Raw genomic sequence first — 19,753 nt, 5'->3', positions numbered from 1 at the left:
TACATTTCTATACTTCAAAAATTAATGATTTGCAGAATATGGTTTCTTATGTAAAGGGCTAGATGCTTGGGTTTGGGGCAATGAGCATATCACACAGAAGGAAGGAATTAAAGAAGGGTAAAACTCACTTGTGTTTCCCTAATTCTGGCCAGCCTGTATATAATTTTGGTCTCCATTATAAATTAATCCTTTAGAGGGATAAATATCAGGGAGGGAGAGGAGTTATTTAAATTAGGCACCAGTGTGGACAGAAGAACATATGGAGATAAACTTGCCATCAAGAAGTTTACTCTTGAAATTAGACAAAGGTTTCTAACCATCAGAGGAGTGAAGTTCTGGAACAGCCTTCCAAGGGGAAGTGTGTGTGTGTGTGTGGGAGGGGGGGCGGGGGAGGGCCAAAAAACCTAACTGGCTTCAAGACTGAGCTTGATAAGTTTGTGGAGAGGATGGTATGATGAGACTGCCTCCAATGGCACATAGCAGCAAATATCCCCAATGGCTGGTGATGGGACACTAGATGGAGAGGGCTCTGAGCTACCACAGAATACTCTTTCCCCGGTGTCTGGCTGGTGGATCTTGCCCACATGCTCAGGGTCTATCTGATTGCCCTATTTGGGGTCAGGAAGGAATTTTCCCATTGGTCAGACTGGCAGAGACCCTGGGAGCTGTGGGCAGCCATGCCTGCGGACGGTCAGGTTCTTTGGCCTGCAATATGCAGGAGGTAGGACTAAATGATCATGATGGTCCCTTCTGACCTTAAATTATGCTGACTGCCAGTGGCCTTAAGAGACAGATATGGCAGCCCCAGCCACATTCTGTTTTACTCTAATCATGGTCTTTACGTCAGCAACAGGTGGTGTGTGATAGAGTCACTGTCCTACTGGAGGAACCACAATAGGAGGGTGATTCACCCACAGCTGGTTACATGGATAGTGTGGATTGCTCTGGCAGCATAGTATAAAGTGGCCACACTCCAGTGTAGACTCTAAGATAAATATCTGGACTACAAGTGCAGGATGAAAGTTTAAAATATTTCCTGGTGTCATAGAAAACAGTGTATTGCTCCATGGAAAAACTGATTATGGAAACTAGTTTTTAATGTTTGCAAAAAGATGGACACAAGACTGTTTCTTCCAGAAACAGAGAGAGATTCTTTCTGAGAACAGGAAAAGCAGCCAACTTCTGGGCTGCCAGTCATGAAGTAGGGAGGAGAAAGAAATAATTTTAACTCTCTATATGGACTCTACCATGAAAGATTACCACTACTAACCCTTAGCCACTGCAACTGAGAAATCTAGCATTTATGCTTCATTGGCTTTGTCTTGATGTTTTGTTTTATTTATTTATTGTTTTAACTGTTTCCTTTCTCAGTATTGAGGGATCAAATGTCGACTGTCAATGTTCTCTTTTAATTTGATGTAGGACCAATTTCTCCACAGTCTTGGTTATGTAGTCATTTATACCTGTGCAAAATATAAAATGCTACCATTCAGAATGGTTAGTGATTTGCACTTTCATTTTCTATATAGGTTCTTGTATTGTCTTCAGGACTGTAGTATCTGTGTGCTTTCCAATACTGCATCAGTGTGACTAACCTGTGTCACACATGGATCATTCTTTGTCTCATCCTTTCCCCAAAGGGAGAATTGGGTGTGTAGTGTAGTGTTTTATTAAATAGGTTTTGACTTTATTTTAATTTGAAATGTGTTTATGTTCGAGACATCAAGGTTGAAGACATTCACCTTGCACTAGGAGCAGAAGATGGTGAGGTCTGCACAGTTTCATCCTGACCCCTGAGAAAGCTCTGTCTCCTGCACTCCTGGTAGAAATTCTTTTGTGCCTGTGGAGTGGAATTGTTGACCACAAACCTCATCCCAACATGTTGGTGATCCATTAGATATGATGTACCCAGGCCATTGAGCACATTGAAGTAGTCTCTGGGAAGGCGGTGTAACAAGAGGTGGTCAGGTTGATGTGCTTGTGGTAGTCCATGTTGCTGAGGAGACACACTGCAGTTTTATATACTAGTTGCACTCACTGTATACAAGACTAAATGACAATATGAGGTGAAGGCAGTGGAGAATCAGGCCCATTGTTTTCCTCCATATGCCTTCATGTTATTCTGGTATTGGCCATTGTGGTGTGCTTGGAAGAATCAAGGACATGATCTGTCACGAAGACCAAGCCTTCCCTCACATGAGGGCAATGTACATTGTTACTCCAAATATTGTAGCAGATTCCTAATTTTTGTAACTCCCTACATGCTTATAAATTTTAGGGTAATTGTGTTGCAAGACATCCCTTGCTATAATAAATCATTATTATTTGTAGTTTGAGAGAAAAGCAAAATTACACAAGTAGGCTACACATATAATATGGATATTTCCTAACCAACTTTATCATGCCTTTATATTTGGTCTCTGATTTTTAGATGAAAAAGTTTGTTTTAGCTTGTATAAGAGTGTCAGAAAGAGGCAACAATACAATTTTTTCTAGAAAAATACCACACCATTCATTTCCATTAATTACTGTTCAATATTAATCTTTAGATCACGTGGATTCAGTTGGGTGTTGAAGATGCAGCTTTTATTACACAATCCTTGATTCTTGTAAATATTCAGTCTGAAAATGAACATATGAAGGGTCAAGTTCATAACCCTTGCAACTAATTTTTAGCTGAACAAAAACTATAGAAGAAAACCCTGAGCCAAATCCACTGCAAAGAAAATGGCAGGTGGTTGGCATTGCAATTCAGTTCAGCCAGTCTGCATCTCCTGCAGCTGTGCTGGCTTCCAAATGTCTCCAAGTCTTTGGGCCGCGTCAGTATGGCCAAGAGGGGGCTATGATCCTAAGATGAACCTCTGCCTCCTTTTTTTTTTTCTGCCTAGGCATACACACTGAAGGTTCAGGAACAATGGTTTCCCTCTTCAGACATCCTTTTGGAATGTGAGAACAATGTGCACTAGTGTATCAAGTGATCTAGAGGTCAGTGACCCTGGAAAGCCTGACATCATTGACATCAACATAGCCACTCTCTTTGAAACCAGACTAGCTGACATAGGTACTCTACATGAGATGCAGTATACCTTTTTTATGGCACAGAACAAGCAACAAGACTGCTGCAAACATTTTGCAGTCAAAGAAAACTCATTAGTACCTATGGTCACATATCCAAGTACAGCATCAGAATGTAACATGTCACTATGAATATCTAGTATAGGTGGCTTTACTAGCATAAGTACATATTCCTAAACATTTTCCACCATCTCTGGAGAAAAGGACTTGTTCTGTCAGCAGCTCCACAGCATCAGTGAACTACCACCAGTTAAGCAACTCGGTGGAGATATTTCAATGCTAGAGATGGCTCAGACTATGAGATGAGGCTGCTATGCATTGACCATCATGGACTGGTTAAACTGAATGATAATGGACAAAGACTACAGGAGCTCTGGAGCCTCCAAGGACTGTGCATTATTACCACTGGCTCCAACTGGATTTGTCACACCTACAGGATGTTCACCATAATCAGTTTTCACAGCGCATAAGGAAAATAAGGTGTTCACATGGAAATTTCATCATACCAAACACAGCTGTTTCCCTTGCATTAACATTAAAAGGCCAAGGAAGGGTCTCCAAATCACTAGGAACCTCAGGAAAGCTATTTCAATTATTCCATTTCCCCTGAAGGCTAATGCAGCATAGAACACACTCAGAATAAATAGCCATGTAGCTGCAACCTTATCTTTTGGTAAAAAGACTATATAAAATAAAGACTGGTTTGCAGAATACTCTAAAGAAACGCTGCCAGTTACTGAAACAAAACACACACACACAGCACATCTCCACTATAACACAAACCCCTCTCCAGAGATGTGCTAACCTCAGAGTGGCCAAGAGTGCATTGCAACAAACAGTAAGGCAATATGCTCAATCATATCAACTCAATCTAAGAAATCTAAGATGTGTAGGATGGCATCATGAAAGCCATATGTCTTTCAGCCAGAAAAAGACTGCCCCACACAAATCTCTTAATGGAGACACCATCATTGACATAAGCTACTCCTGAAGGCATTCTGCACCAAAAAATAAAATTCTGTGCACACTGTTTTAAAATTCTGAAGTTTTATTGGTCAAATAAATGTGGAGGCTCCAGCATGGCATTGGGGAGCACAGGCCACTGGCTGCACAGAGGTGAGAGATCGCTGTGCAGCTTCCTGCCCCCCACCCATCCCCAGTAACATGGGGGGGGGGAGAAAAACCACTAGATCCTGCATCCCCTCCCCCCCACCCGCTGTGTTGCCTACTTGCGGAGGTCACTGGACCATTAATGTTGATTTTCAACAAGTCTTGGAACACTGAGGAAGTTCCAGAAGACTGGTAGAAAACTAATGTGCAAATATTTAAAGAGTAAATGGGATGACCCAGTTAATTACAGGATTGTCAGTCGGGCAAGATAATGAAATTGTTGATACAGGACTCTATTAATAAAGAATTAATGCCAAGCAACATTGGTTTATGGAAAATAGATCCTGTCATGCTAACTTGATATCTTTTGATGAGATTACATGTTTGGTTGATAAAGGGACTAGTGGTGTGTAATTTAGACTTCCGTAAGTCATTTGACTTGGTACCAAATGACATTTTGATTTAAAAACTAGAAGGATATAAAATTAACCTGGCACACATTAAATGGATTAAATGCTGGCTAACTGATAGGTCTCAAAATATAATTGTAACTGGGGAATCATAATGAAGCGAGTATGTTCCTAGAGGAGTCCTGCAGGGATCAGTTCTTGGCACTACACAGTTTAACATTTTCATCAATGACCAGGAAGAAAATATAAAATCATCATTGATAATTAAGGCTGCGAATCATTCATGGAGGTCATGAAAGTCACGGCTTGCATGAATTTTGCAGTGCTGGTGCAGCTGACCGTAGGACCACCCCAACAGCTGGGGAAGCTCAGGGGCCAGCTGCACCAGCCGCTTCCAGCAGCAGTGGCAGCTCAAGCAAAAGGACCTTTTCCAATTTCTAGAAAGAATTGGTTGCCGCTGGTGAGGGAATACATCCTGTATTCACACCTTACACACTATTGTAATAATCTTTGTACAAAGTATGCCCTGTAAGGTTTCATTTGAAAACTCATAATTTGCTGGTCAGTACTGTCCTGGTAAAATGTGTGTGGCCAGGTTGTATGTGAAGTTAAGATTCCACTGTATGATGTTATTAACACAAGTTCCAAACCTTACAGCCCTGCCCAGGCAGAAGTCAGATCTGTCTTAAAGGAAGGAATGTGTGCTTGCCTTAATTTCCATTTAGGAAGTAAACAGTCATCAAGCAGGTGAAAAAAATAGTAGGGAATATCCTTCCATTTAGACTTGTTGTCTCCTGGGTTTCATCTGGAAATGATTTTCAAGACGGGAACTGAAATAAAAAGGAGGGACAAATAGCCCAATGCACCTCCCCTCTCTCTCCCTGCCCATCACATTCACTGCACCTGAAGAGACAAAGGACACAGCTGTTGGACTCTGGGGGGAGGGTTCCTGACCCAAAGAGTTCAGTCAGTAAGACTGCTGAAAGCATGTGGTGAGAAAATTTTGCTTTGAATCTAATATAGTTAGTCACAGGTAAGAATTTAATTTTTATTTTTCTTGTGACCATTTCTGACTTTTTTGCATCATTATTTTTACTCACTGAAAATCTTTGTAGTTAATTTGTCTTATTTTTTATCTAATCCAGTGTGTTCAAGTTGAAGTGTCTGCTTAACTCCATCTGGGGTAACAAGTTGTTGTGTGCATATTATTCCCTTAAAGGAATGGCTTAATATATGTGTCCTGTCCAGGAGAGGACTGGGCAATACAGGACATATGTTACTGAGGGAAAATCTTTGACTGGGAGTGTTTTGGGGTAATTTTTAAGGCTGTAAGAGCCAAGATGTGGCCAGCTGGCTGCAGCACCCACAAAGAGACACAGTGGGGAGTGACTTACATGTGGAAGGCTGTTTGAGCAGTCCAGGCTGGAGCCTACAGCAGCAAGGCATTGTGAAGGGCATCCTGGGTTACAGGGTAAGGGTGACATGACTATGTGTTAGTCTGGATTGTACCCTGGTATGTCACACACACTCAGTCCTCCTCAGTCAGAGTCAATGCTTTCATGATGCCATGAAGGGTACAGTCCAGTGTTACAATGATTAATCTGACAGTTTTGAAATTCACAGTGGTGTGAAACAGGGATGTGTTCTGGCACCTATGCTCTTCAGTATATCCTTCTCTTTGCTGCTTTGTCATCTAGCACTGATCATGTACCATCTCTGTATAAGATCAGATGTAAAACTCTTCAGCAGTGCATGTCTAACAGCAAAAGGCAAAGTCAAACACCTGCTTCTTTTCGCTGATGATGCAGTGCTCATTGCACATAGTGAAGACAAAAAGAAAAGGAGTACTTGTGGCACCTTAGAGACTAACCAATTTATTTGAGCATGAGCTTTCGTGAGCTACAGCTCACTTCATCAGATGTTTACCGTGGAAACTGCAGCAGACTTTATATACACACAGAGAATATGAAACAATACCTCCTCCCACCCCACTGTCCTGCTGGTAATAGCTTATCTAAAATGATCAACAGGTGGGCCATTTCCAGCACAAATCCAGGTTTTCTCACCCTCCACCCCCCCACACAAATTCATTCTCCTGCTGGTGCTAGCCCATCCAAAGTGACAACTCTTTACATAATCAAGTCGGGCTATTTCCTGCATAGATCAAGGTTTTCTCACATCCCCCCCACCCCCATACACACACAAACTCACTCTCCTGCTGGTAATAGCTCATCTAAACTGACCACTCTCCAAGTTTAAATCCAAGTTAAACCAGAACATCTTGGGGGGGGGGTAGGAAAAAACAAGAGGAAACAGGCTACCTTGCATAATGACTTAGCCACTCCCAGTCTCTATTTAAGCCTAAATTAATAGTATCCAATTTGCAAATGAATTCCAATTCAGCAGTTTCTCGCTGGAGTCTGGATTTGAAGTTTTTTTGTTTTAAGATAGCGACCTTCATGTCTGTGATTGCGTGACCAGAGAGATTGAAGTGTTCTCCGACTGGTTTATGAATGTTATAATTCTTGACATCTGATTTGTGTCCATTTATTCTTTTACGTAGAGACTGTCCAGTTTGACCAATGTACATGGCAGAGGGGCATTGCTGGCACATGATGGCATATATCACATTGGTGGATGTGCAGGTGAACGAGCCTCTGATAGTGTGGCTGATGTTATTAGGCCCTGTGATGGTGTCCCCTGAATAGATATGTGGGCACAATTGGCAACGGGCTTTGTTGCAAGGATAAGTTCCTGGGTTAGTGGTTCTGTTGTGTGGTATGTGGTTGTTGGTGAGTATTTGCTTCAGGTTGCGGGGCTGTCTGTAGGCAAGGACTGGCCTGTCTCCCAAGACTTGTGAGAGTGTTGGGTCATCCTTTAGGATAGGTTGTAGATCCTTAATAATGCGTTGGAGGGGTTTTAGTTGGGGGCTGAAGGTGACCGCTAGTGGCGTTCTGTTATTTTCTTTGTTAGGCCTGTCCTGTAGTAGGTAACTTCTGGGAACTCTTCTGGCTCTATCAATCTGTTTCTTTACTTCTGCAGGTGGGTATTGTAGTTGTAAGAAAGCTTGACAGAGATCTTGTAGGTGTTTGTCTCTGTCTGAGGGGTTGGAGCAAATGCGGTTGTATCGCAGAGCTTGGCTGTAGACGATGGATCGTGTGGTGTGGTCAGGGTGAAAGCTGGAGGCATGCAGGTAGGAATAGCGGTCAGTAGGTTTCCGGTATAGGGTGGTGTTTATGTGGCCATTGTTTATTAGCACCGTAGTGTCCAGGAAGTGGATCTCTTGTGTGGACTGGACCAGGCTGAGGTTGGTGGTGGGATGGAAATTGTTGAAATCATGGTGGAATTCCTCAAGGGCTTCTTTTCCATGGGTCCAGATGATGAAGATGTCATCAATATAGCGCAAGTAGAGTAGGGGCTTTAGGGGACGAGAGCTGAGGAAGCGTTGTTCTAAATCAGCCATAAAAATGTTGGCATACTGTGGGGCCATGCGGGTACCCATAGCAGTGCCGCTGATCTGAAGGTATACATTGTCCCCAAATGTGAAATAGTTATGGGTAAGGACAAAGTCACAAAGTTCAGCCACCAGGTTAGCCGTGACATTATCGGGGATAGTGTTCTTGACGGCTTGTAGTCCATCTTTGTGTGGAATGTTGGTGTAGAGGGCTTCTACATCCATAGTAGCCAGGATGGTGTTATCAGGAAGATCACCGATGGATTGAAGTTTCCTCAGGAAGTCAGTGGTGTCTCGAAGGTAGCTGGGAGTGCTGGTAGCGTAGGGCCTGAGGAGGGAGTCTACATAGCCAGACAATCCTGCTGTCAGGGTGCCAATGCCTGAGATGATGGGGCGCCCAGGATTTCCAGGTTTATGGATCTTGGGTAGTAGATAGAATATCCCAGGTCGGGGTTCCAGGGGTGTGTCTGTGCGGATTTGATCTTGTGCTTTTTCAGGAAGTTTCTTGAGCAAATGCTGTAGTTGCTTTTGGTAACTCTCAGTGGGATCATAGGGTAATGGCTTGTAGAAACTCGTGTTGGAGAGCTGCCGAGCAGCCTCTTGTTCATATTCCGACCTATTCATGATGACAACAGCACCTCCTTTGTCAGCCTTTTTGATTATGATGTCAGAGTTGTTTCTGAGGCTGTGGATGGCATTGCGTTCCGCATGGCTGAGGTTATGGGGCAAGTGATGCTGCTTTTCCACAATTTCAGCCCGTGCACGTCGGCGGAAGCACTCTATGTAGAAGTCCAGTCTGCTGTTTCGACCTTCAGGAGGAGTCCATCTAGAATCCCTCTTTCTGTAGTGTTGGCAGGGAGACCTCTGTGGATTAGTATGTTGTTCAGAGGTATTTTGGAAATATTCCTTGAGACGGAGACGTCGAAAATAGGATTCTAGGTCACCACAGAACTGTATCATGTTCGTGGGGGTGGAGGGGCAGAAGGAGAGGCCCCGAGATAGAACAGCTGCTTCTGCTGGGCTGAGAGTATAGTTGGATAGGTTAACAATATTGCTAGGTGGGGTGAGGGAACCATTGCTGTGGCCCCTTGTAGCATGTAGTAGTTTAGAAAGTTTAGTGTCTTTTTTCTTTTGTAGAGAAGCAAAGTGTGCGTTGTAAATGGCTTGTCTAGTTTTAGTAAAATCCAGCCATGAGGAAGTTTGTGTGGAAGGTTGGTTCTTTATGAGAGTATCCATTTTTGAGAGCTCATTCTTAATCTTTCCCTGTTTGCTGTAGAGGATCTTGATCAGGTGATTCCGCAGTTTCTTTGAGAGCGTGAGGCACAAGCTGTCAGCATAGTCTGTGTGGTATGTAGATTGTAATGGATTTTTGACCTTTAGTCCTTTTGGTACGATGTCCATCTGTTTGCATTTGGAAAGGAAGATGATGTCTGTCTGTATCTGTACAATCTGTACAGGATTGTCTGGCTATGTAGACTCCCTCCTCAGGCCCTACGCTACCAGCACTCCCAGCTACCTTCGAGACACCACTGACTTCCTGAGGAAACTTCAATCCATCGGTGATCTTCCTGATAACACCATCCTGGCTACTATGGATGTAGAAGCCCTCTACACCAACATTCCACACAAAGATGGACTACAAGCCGTCAAGAACACTATCCCCGATAATGTCACGGCTAACCTGGTGGCTGAACTTTGTGACTTTGTCCTTACCCATAACTATTTCACATTTGGGGACAATGTATACCTTCAGATCAGCGGCACTGCTATGGGTACCCGCATGGCCCCACAGTATGCCAACATTTTTATGGCTGATTTAGAACAACGCTTCCTCAGCTCTCGTCCCCTAAAGCCCCTACTCTACTTGCGCTATATTGATGACATCTTCATCATCTGGACCCATGGAAAAGAAGCCCTTGAGGAATTCCACCATGATTTCAACAATTTCCATCCCACCACCAACCTCAGCCTGGTCCAGTCCACACAAGAGATCCACTTCCTGGACACTACGGTGCTAATAAACAATGGCCACATAAACACCACCCTATACCGGAAACCTACTGACCGCTATTCCTACCTGCATGCCTCCAGCTTTCACCCTGACCACACCACACGATCCATCGTCTACAGCCAAGCTCTGCGATACAACCGCATTTGCTCCAACCCCTCAGACAGAGACAAACACCTACAAGATCTCTGTCAAGCTTTCTTACAACTACAATACCCACCTGCAGAAGTAAAGAAACAGATTGATAGAGCCAGAAGAGTTCCCAGAAGTTACCTACTACAGGACAGGCCTAACAAAGAAAATAACAGAACGCCACTAGCGGTCACCTTCAGCCCCCAACTAAAACCCCTCCAACGCATTATTAAGGATCTACAACCTATCCTAAAGGATGACCCAACACTCTCACAAGTCTTGGGAGACAGGCCAGTCCTTGCCTACAGACAGCCCCGCAACCTGAAGCAAATACTCACCAACAACCACATACCACACAACAGAACCACTAACCCAGGAACTTATCCTTGCAACAAAGCCCGTTGCCAATTGTGCCCACATATCTATTCAGGGGACACCATCACAGGGCCTAATAACATCAGCCACACTATCAGAGGCTCGTTCACCTGCACATCCACCAATGTGATATATGCCATCATGTGCCAGCAATGCCCCTCTGCCATGTACATTGGTCAAACTGGACAGTCTCTACGTAAAAGAATAAATGGACACAAATCAGATGTCAAGAATTATAACATTCATAAACCAGTCGGAGAACACTTCAATCTCTCTGGTCACGCAATCACAGACATGAAGGTCGCTATCTTAAAACAAAAAAACTTCAAATCCAGACTCCAGCGAGAAACTGCTGAATTGGAATTCATTTGCAAATTGGATACTATTAATTTAGGCTTAAATAGAGACTGGGAGTGGCTAAGTCATTATGCAAGGTAGCCTGTTTCCTCTTGTTTTTTCCTACCCCCCCCCCAAGATGTTCTGGTTTAACTTGGATTTAAACTTGGAGAGTGGTCAGTTTAGATGAGCTATTACCAGCAGGAGAGTGAGTTTGTGTGTGTATGGGGGTGGGGGGGATGTGAGAAAACCTTGATCTATGCAGGAAATAGCCCGACTTGATTATGTAAAGAGTTGTCACTTTGGATGGGCTAGCACCAGCAGGAGAATGAATTTGTGTGGGGGGGTGGAGGGTGAGAAAACCTGGATTTGTGCTGGAAATGGCCCACCTGTTGATCATTTTAGATAAGCTATTACCAGCAGGACAGTGGGGTGGGAGGAGGTATTGTTTCATATTCTCTGTGTGTATATAAAGTCTGCTGCAGTTTCCACGGTAAACATCTGATGAAGTGAGCTGTAGCTCACGAAAGCTCATGCTCAAATAAATTGGTTAGTCTCTAAGGTGCCACAAGTACTCCTTTTCTTTTTGCGAATACAGACTAACACGGCTGTTCCTCTGAAACCTGTCATAGTGAAGACAAGTTACAGCAACTTTGCAATAGCTTTATACCCCCTTATGATGAATTTGGACTAACCACCTTTGATGGAGTGTCTACCCACTCAAGGCCTGAAGGGGTAAATTAAGCCTATTAACCTACAGGCTGCACCTGGAGGAAAACCAGGGCATGCTAAAGTCTAATTTGCTGTTGAAGTTCAGCTGGGGAAGGAGCTAGGTTAGGCTTATAAATCCAAGAAGCTGGCAACAGGGATGGGGCTGCAGTCAGTGCCTGGCAGTAGGGATGTGTGTTTGAGGCTAGGGGTTCAGTAGTCTACAGTTACTCACTGTGAGGAGGGAGTTTGAGCTGGTACACCCAGAGATGGGGTGGGGGAAGAACCAGAAGGTGTAGGAATGAGTCCAAGGAAGGAGCAACAGGATGGCTGCCAGATATAGAGTTCCTGGATTGGAAACCAGAGTAGTGGGTGGGCCCAGGTTCTCCTACTTGCCACTGGGGAAGTAGCACTATCAGGGCCGTGCTAGAGAAGACTGTCTGAGACCATTTGTGCAGAAGGACTTTGGTATCTGTGATGGGGTTAATGGAAGCCAGATGAGCCAATTAACTAGTAGATTTAAAACAGATAAAAGTCCTAGTTAGAAGAACAGGATCACCTGTGCAGGAAAAGGTAGAGCCTGCATAAAGCCAGTTAGTTGGCTACAGACAGCAGCTGCTACCGGGAAAGGTTGTAGGGAAGAAGGCTGCAGTCACTCCCTGAATGGAGGGAGATGATAGGCTGGAAGACCCAGAGAGGGGGGAAGCCAATGACGGAAACAGAAGCAAGAGGCAGGATAGTACCTTGGCTACTTGTTACAGAGCCCCTGGGCTGGACCCCAGTGTAGAGGATGGGCCTGGGTTCCCCTAGCAGCCACTGGGAAGTGGCAAGAGCATTGGAGATGCCAGCCAGACATCAGGTCTGGCAAGACTGAATATTTTGGAAGGGGAGGACTTTAGTCACAGACCCGGGAGTGAGTGGGACAGCAGAGCAAGACAAGATGGGAGAATATAACACCAGAGGGAGAGCAGAGGATGGCCAGCAGGAAGTGCTGCTTGCAGTCAGTGGACCCCATGACAGCTCCCCAGAAGGTGGAAACATGCTGAGTGACTGGGCCTGAGGGTTGAGTCACAGAGAGGAGGCAGCAGCTGCTGGAGCACAGATGGCAAGAGAGACAGAGCATGCAAGGAGTGCAACTGGAAGAAGAGTCATCAGCACTTGCCCCCCAAACCTAATCTCCAGCATGGCAAGGAGGGGGCACTACCTGTGGTGAGTAGAGTGTCCCTCACACCATCACTCAAAGAAGTGAATGACTAAGGCACAAGGTGTGTTGACTGAACAGAAATTTTAATAGCTAGCACCATGCTAGAAGTTGTGCACAAGTTCTGCTATTTAGGATCAATTGTATCAGATAAGGTAGTCATCTACAGAGAAGTTAATTTGAGCATCATAAAGGCAGCCACTACATTTGGCCAGCTGACCAAGTGTCTGTGGGATAACAGGAAACTGACATTTAAGACCAAGATATGAGCCTATCAAACATGCATTTTGAGCACACTGCTGTTTGGTGGCAAGACCTGGACCACCTACAGCAGGCATGAGAGAAGGCTAAACCGTTCCACATCCGCTGTCTTCACTGTATTCTAAATATCAAGTGGGAAACCAAAGTTCCTGACAATGAAATACTAAAGCAAAATCAAGTCTAATCACTATTCTCAGACTCAGATGCCTCCATTGGCTTGCACCAGATGGACAATGGATGCATTCCAAAGGATGTCCTCTGTGGAGAACTTGCAGAATCTCCAAAGCCACTGGTCAAACTAGGCTCAGGTTTAAGGACACTTGCAAGAGGGACTTGAAAACTTTCAACATTGACGCTGCAGGCTGGGAAGATGCATCTAAAATTGGATGGGTGCATTGCACCAGAGCATTAAAGAAGCTGAAGAGAAGTGGTTGAGATCATGGAGAGAAAAGTATAGCAGGCCACAAATGCTAGTAGTACACAAGCTTCATCTTCTGACCCTGTGCTTTATGCATGCATTGTCTGCAACAATGAATGTCACTTGAGAATTGGACTTTAGTCACTTGCAATGCTGCAGCATGACATAGTAACTGAACTGCTTTGGGGTTGCATTGTCATCTTTGGAGATAGAGAGTTGCCATTCAATTCAGCAACATGTATACATAATGCATTCCATGAACAGCCAGGAGACCATGCCTGTGGGTGAAGATAGCAGAATAAGGCCATTTCTTCATCCCCATCACTTACCCTTGACAGTTTTCAGTTCATGTAAGATTTTTTTGTTGGCAGATTAGATTTCACTTTCCTCCTTTGTTACATGAAAGAATACTGTCATCACCCTGAAATGTAGTTCAGGAAGTGTTTTGTTGCTATTGTTAAATTTATAAAAAAGGGAAAGGTTATGAGTATGTTTATGATACCGAAGATAGGAAACTAAAGATAATTTTGTCCAGCATTCTTTAGCCATTTTATAACTGTACAGTGTATCACCATTAAAGAATTCTAAAAATATCCCTGCAGTCTTCTGGAATTAATTTTTATGGCTGCACCTAAAAAAAGGGAGAGTTCCTTTTATCTTTAGTAGTTTACTTCCTTATTTATAAGGAGTGCTGTCCTAGGTGCTGAACTACAGCTCTGCTTCCACAGAGGACTTTAATGCAAGAAATGCTTCCAAGTACATTGTGTTTGTCACATTAAGTACAATTTTTTCTTCAGGTCTAGATAGCTAAACCAGAATAAACAAATCCAAGACTGATGCTTTAGGCCTATGTTATTAGAAGCTAGAGGATGTCTATATTCTAATTAAGTCAGTTATTGACCGCAGTTTTCACAAAATAATCACTTTCACACAAGCTATATTTCATTGAAATCTATAATAGGGATTCAATACCCATCTAGCCTATTTCACAAAGTGGGTAAAAATCTATTAGCTTTCTTTGAAAGCAACAATAAGACAAGTTTAATCAATTCTTAAAAACTTAAGAGAAGTTAGAGATGGAAAAGACTCACCGAAGACACATTTATAAATGAATGCATTTATTGACGTGGGAACAGCAGTATATAATTTCTTTTGGTCTTTCTCTTGCCCATTTATGAAATTTTCACTTTAGTTGAAATTTTCTAGCATTGGTCTCTGCCTAAATGCAAACTACAGATCTGATGGCATGTTCTGACTGCCTTGTACCACTCAAATGATGAAAATCTTTAAGCTAGTTTTGTGGCTGCTTTGTGTCAATGGAGTGATCCGAGACTGACAATGTATCCATGACTTTGGTGCAAATATTTTAGCTGTTTTATGAGTGTGATGGAAGTAAAATATATACCCTTCTTTTAAAAAAATGCAAAAATTATGCCAGTATTTGTTTTAATCCATCCCTATTCAGGGAAGCCCTTAAGTGCTGAAGTCATGTTGAAGTCTTTGTCTACATGTGGAATGCCCTCCTTACTTGGTCCACCATACCTCATTTAAACCCATCCTGAAAACTCAACTCTTCCCCAAAGCCCACAATAAGTGAGTCAATAGTTGTTTCACAACTTTAAAAAAACCAAAACAAAACACTGGACCAGCACACCAAACCTAAGCTGTGTAACTGCATTATTGAAATTCTGTAACCCTCATCCTTCTGTGCACTTTCCTGCTTTGTCACTTGCATTTATGTCAGATGACATTTACAGTGGAATCTCTTTCAGAAAGTAATCATGTGTTTGTGTTCTGTGAAGAGCATGATACAATTTTGGAAACTACAAACTGACATCATAAAAAGAAAAGGAGTACTTGTGGCACCTTAGAGACTAACAAATTTATTTGAGCATAAGCTTTCGTGAGCTACAGCTCACTTCATCGGATGCTTATGCTCAAATAAATTTGTTAGTCTAAGGTGCCACAAGTACTCCTTTTTCTTTTTGCGACTACAGACTAACACGGCTGCTACTCTGAAACCTGACATGATAAAAACACAAGTAATTTCCACAAATATGCAGTCTTTTAAAAACTTTACATATGGGCAACAAACTTCATTTCATAATGGCTACACACTTTCCAAGTTACAACAACCAAATAATGTGAGAAAATAAAAACAAAACAGCTCTGCTAGAAGGGGAGAGGCAAAAGGCATTGTGATAGCTTTGAGAGATGTACTAAAATTTGTTAGCTAATACTAAATCTAATAATGCTCTCCCCAGAACACCTGCAAGCAATTGAGTTTTCATGATTTAATTTACCAGATTAATAGTAATCAGTTTGGATGAAAATGTCCTTTGAACAAATTATTTTCTGATTCTTATTGATTAAGTGTCTTGAATTTGGGATAGCTAGAAGAATCTTTCTGCTCATTCAAGCATGCTGGTAGAACTAGTATACACTAGAAATATCTCTTTGCATCTCAGAGCATGGCTAACAGTCATCTACATATAAAATAACCTATTAAATCATGCAAAAACATTTACCCAAAAGAGATGGAGCAAAAGGTCAGACTCCAGCTACCATGGAAAAAGAGGTATGGTTTGTGGATTTAAAAATATTTACTTTGTATATTTTGACATGTAATGTTGGCAATTTGTGTTAACAGCTTTAAATTTTGAATCTCAGTGTCAACTATTAAATTGCCTGAGACCCTGTTTCCTCCAACTCTGAAAATTCAAATTGATAAATAGCAAATTTTAAAAACAAATACCATTATCCACTGAATATATTGTCAAGCCTATACACAGATCATCAAGTGTAAGGAGCAGTATGCCTCTAGCTTCTATAGTCAGTGGATTTGTCTGCACTTGCCTTTTACACGCTTCAAATAACTTACAGCATTCAGAACCTTTATCTTTTTTCAAGTGTGCACCTGTCCAAGCCCATAAACAAATACTGAAACCCTAGACCTGATTCTCTGGAGTGCTAGGGCTGCTTTGTGCCTCTCCACCAGTACAAAGTAATCCCAAAGCTAGAGTATTCAGCCACTGGGGAAATTCCTCCTGTCTAGGGGAATCCTTGGGTTATATAACTGCCATAGTAAGTCCTACACCATCCCCCTTCTGCCCTCTGCTGTAGGGATGTGGTCAGGGCATGTGTGTCCCTGGCTGATCTGGTCCCTTGTTGGCATCCAGCACCTGTCAGACTGGTCTCACTTACATGTTGGAATGAACTGTTGCCCAGCAGCTTAAAGTTACTTTTAGCCACCTGCCCCCATCTCCCCATATGTGATGAATAGATCAGCATGTGTGGGGAATCTAGCCATAGTGCCTCTTTTATATTGGGGTTGAAACATTTTGCTTATGTTGGTTAAGTGGACTAGCTGGTGTGTAAGGCATTTTCATGTGAGTGTTTCAAGAGCTAGAGCCAAATTCAGCTCTTCAATCCTGAGCTGACAGCAGTTGTGGGCAACAAAAACAAACAATGTGCCTAGCTCATGGACGGGACAGAGCTATTAGCAACAAGCCATTGAATGTGCTTTTTGCAAATGTAAAATGTGGTATTTTTATGAAAGAAAAGAATGTAAATGTTACTGAACACAATATACTGGGATTTATTGGAGGGTGTCCATACGAATTGAGCAGAGACAAATCAGCTGATGAAAGGAGTATAACTTGATGGAATAACTCATAGAAAAAAACAAAAAAGCCACAGTTCCAGTTAGCAAGGTCTTCTCCTGAAGGCATGGTGTTTATAGCACACTAACACAAGAGTAAACCAAAACTTCCCTAGTTTGGGATCTACCATAATACTATGATTCTGGATGTGCAGCTTTATTTTCCCCAAAGGCATCCTCCCTGCTCTGTTTCCCAAACAGACACACTAATCTTTCGTTGAAGCTAGACAAATTCAAAGTGGAAATAGTGAAAAATTTTAACAGCGAGGTAGTTAACCATTGGTACAATTTACTAAACGAAAAGGAAAATGTATACTTACTTGAAAATCTGCTTTCTTCATGCAATAAGGTTCACAGATCTGCTACAATGGTACTCCAGCGTGTCTGCAGTGTGGAGACAGAACCAGACTGGTCAGTCACTGGCAACAGGGAAATGTTCTTAAAGTTCCCACCAGTTTTTTTCCTTCCACAGTGGCTGGTTGCTCAAGCAGATTTGCCTGTTGCAGAGCTTTTCTGAGGGAAATGTCAGATTTTATTTCAAATAGTTTGACTAACAATTCAGTTCAACAGTGTGTCTGATTCCCAGCTGCATCCCAGAGTGCTGCTTAATTATTGGGGAGATTATCCCCTGAGCTCCTCTTCCCCTTCCGAGGCATCTGTGATGGCTGCTGCCCCTCTGGTCTACAGAGAGGGAGATAGGCTGAGAAAAGCCAGAGGCAAAAGTTAAGGTCTCTGTTTTCTGCTCCCTCTTCTTACTGAGTGTCTCACTTGTCTGGCTCAGTGGGCAATACTGTTGCCCTGACAGTCCTGTCTGGGTGGGGGGGTCACCTCAGCTGTCTTCCCTGGGCAGGAAAGGAACCAGGTATGATTTAAGAGGCTGGTTCTCTTAAGCAATATGCAACCTAGGCCAGGGGGGTTTACCCCCATTCCACTCCCTCTGGCAGGAAAGAGTAAGCAGGATTGGGAAGATCTAGCAATCCACCCTCCCTCATGTCCATGCAGGAAGCAAAGCCAGAAGGGTAGCATGCCTGATGGATGATCATGCCAAAGTCCCTGTATCCCAAACCAGCAGTGGAAATTATGCTGGCCGTCTCTGCTACATGTCAGCTATCACAACTTTTTTTTTTAAATTACTCTTCCCTGGTACCAAAAAATAGTTGTTTGCAGTGTGCATTAGCCTATGTCCAAGTTTACAACACATTGGCCAGTATTTCACTTCAACCTTAAGATAAAATGGGAGGAAAAAAAGAAAACTTGTGTTGGTTAAAGAAAAACTATTGCCTGGAATATTTTCTAATCACAATATTTTCTAATCTAAATTTCTATATTTTCAAAATCTAAAAGCCAGTTACTCCATTCTTGGCTACCTAATGCTTGAATTGTTGATGCCACTTTTAGTTTCCCTGTCATGCTGATGCAGTGAATATAGAGCAAAAAAAGATGGTGTAGATTTGCTGAATAATCCCCTTGTTGCTTCCCTCTTCAGAATGGGAACTCCTACCTTGCCCAGCAACAGCAGATTGTATTTGCTTCTACTTAGACTTCCATGATGAAGCACTACATACTAGTGCCAGTCTTGTCTCATATGCACTGTACAAATAGTTTGATTCTGTCCTTACAGATCAAGGTCGGCTAGACAATCAAGCACATACACCACACGTATTTCAGTGCCAGAGCTAAAAATGCACTTTATTTTTAAGATGCTGTTTTAAAGATGTATCTTTGTATTCTGGGGTTTTAACACTTTTAGCTACTCATCTGCTTCTACACCTTTCCTTCTTACAATACAGGACAATGCATTAAGTACGCATTAATGTTTCTCATGAAAAAGCTACTCAAGGCAATTAACATTTTCTATATCCATATTATTCATGGCTAAAGGCGGGCCAAGGAAAGGTCATTTTTCTTTTCAGACCAGAGGTGATTAGTAGTGTTCAAGTATTCATTCTCTCTCTTTTGGAGAAGTACTTATGCAAGATTTAATGGTAAAGATACTATTTTCTATGCAGATAACTGTTAGAAATTTCTCTGCATCTCACAGCATGGCTAATAGAAACTAGCTCTGCAAGCATGCTTGAGTGAGCAGAGCAATTCCTTTTCTAGCCATCACAGCTTTAAGATACTTTACAAATAAATAAATTGTAACTTGAGGTCTGCTTAACAAAACATCTCCATCCAAGTGATTATTACTGTTAATCTGACCAATTAAACTGCATGATTCAGTGGTAATAAATGAAATGGAAGCATATGAATGGAACCTATTTGTTTATAAGTGTCCTGGGAGAGGATTATTAGATTCTGTGACTAGCTCTGAGAGTACTACTGCAATTGTTGCTATTGCATTGTTTGCTTCATTTGTTCATTTCTTAAATTCTTTGTCTTAAATTACATAGTATTTTGCAAATTGTTCGCTTGTTGTTTGTTTCTATTTGTCTGTCTTGTCTTTTAGATGGTAAATTCTTTGGGACCTGGACGGTCTTCTTTCAACATTTGTACAGTGCCTAGCACAATAGGGTGAATGCTATGAAAATATAAACAACGATACATCTATGACTTCCATCTCCACAGTATGAGTGACTAACACTAATGAATGTACCCTCACAG

This window comes from Caretta caretta, chromosome 11, assembly GCF_965140235.1.
Source record: "Caretta caretta isolate rCarCar2 chromosome 11, rCarCar1.hap1, whole genome shotgun sequence".
NCBI classification, from domain to species: domain Eukaryota; kingdom Metazoa; phylum Chordata; order Testudines; family Cheloniidae; genus Caretta; species Caretta caretta.
This window is presented reverse-complemented; position numbering follows the sequence as displayed.